The 1,512-nt window shown below is 38.8% G+C and overlaps 1 long non-coding RNA gene across 1 annotated transcript; it reads left to right on the top strand.

Annotated features, from left to right (window-relative positions):
- Positions 1-148: 148 nt before the first annotated feature.
- Positions 149-1,467, top strand: LOC108950344. The gene is made up of 4 exons (XR_003396872.1): positions 149-552; positions 911-979; positions 1,042-1,095; positions 1,389-1,467. It is a non-coding gene; the product is annotated as an uncharacterized LOC108950344 (long non-coding RNA).
- The last annotated feature ends 45 nt before the right edge of the window (positions 1,468-1,512 follow it).

Here is a 1,512-nt window from a genome sequence, read left to right as displayed (position 1 = left end):
AAGCCTTATAACCCTATGGTTAGGTAACCATTGTACATAATGGTACAACTTCTTTTTAGCAGGAAACCATCGGAACGCCGATTTTAAAAGCTCCTGTTGTATTTAAAGTTTACGGTAAAGGCGTCCCTGACTTAATTTACTTCGTTAACTCGATTCGGCAAACTTATTGATTCCAAAGCCCGGACCTTAAAGCTTTTTATAGTGGTTAGTGCTGTAGTGCACCTGCTTCCAACCCAGAAGTTTCAGGTACAATGCTCGTCACTGCAATACGTGCTAACAATAAGTGTATGAAACAAAATACCCGTGGTATCACGACTGTTGTTTTCTCGCCACCCGAAGATAAAAAGTTGCATTCATTCCTTCAAAAATATATATTTTAAATACTTAACTTGGTTCGTTAAACGCTTATAGATTCAGTTGAACGTTCTGGATCGCGAGGTGGTGACCTCGCCGGTAGTTTCTCTTCTTCCTCCCATTCGAAAGATTGGTGATGCTAAGCCAGCAGTACCTCGGGCTAGCACGGAGGAAGATGCTACAAGTTTAATCGTGTCGGTGAGTATATTGTTGCTTATTTTACCAATAAAGTAATATTGTGTAAAATGAGATACTGTTAACAACAAAAAACATACAGGGTTGGGGAAGATGGGACATAATTACTATTTACCACGTAATATCCGAATATGCCGATTGTGTTCTCAATAGGTCACAACGGTCTATATAGGGAAGTACGTCGTAAGCATACGGTTTTAAACGTTTTAAATGAATGTATTTTTTTGTTTACTACCAAATAGGACGAAGGAAAAGGTGTCTTATTCTCCCCCACTTTACTGTATGTAAAAGTATTGGACCCGTATCGAATATAGCATATGCCTATTGCAAGGACTGCTTTTTAAAACTGACATTTTACCAGCCGATACCGAAAAGACGAGAAATCTCATCGTTTTTGACACCGATTGATGATGTGCTCCCCGAAATGCCGGTAAGAACTTTTTGCGATAACAACCTTAATATTCGTGTTATTGTTCATTTCCATTAAAACAGGGAATTCGGAGGAGTACCTCTTTGTCCACTCTTGCAGGAAGGGGAAAATGTGGGGTAAGATTTTACAATATAAATGTAGGGCACGGGTTAGTAATTTAACTCTTTAATTTTCATAGCCATATCTCGTAATAAGCAAATAAAAATGTGACATGATTATTTAACAATATCTAACGACCCTATAGAGTGGTCACCAAAGACGATTTCTGTTAGTAACTGTTAGATATGCTAGAAAAACTACCCCCATTCTAATGAACATACTATGGAATTTTCTTTTATTTAAAGCAAAATATGAAACCCAATTTCTAATTATTTTTAAAACGTTTGAAATGTTGTCGTTGTACTATTAGGAAGGGGTTCGCCGATCTGCTTCTGTAGGCATGCTACCTGCTTTGACCGTGAATGATGACCGAGTTTGTGAGTATTCTTCATGCGTGCCCGCCTTGCAGAGAAGCAAGCCCCAGCCCCCGCCTG

Source organism: Ciona intestinalis, unplaced genomic scaffold, assembly GCF_000224145.3.
Source record: "Ciona intestinalis unplaced genomic scaffold, KH HT000111.2, whole genome shotgun sequence".
NCBI classification, from domain to species: Eukaryota; Metazoa; Chordata; class Ascidiacea; order Phlebobranchia; family Cionidae; genus Ciona; species Ciona intestinalis.
The sequence above is the reverse complement of the archived record's forward strand: the minus strand, read 5'-3'. Positions and strand labels throughout refer to the sequence as shown.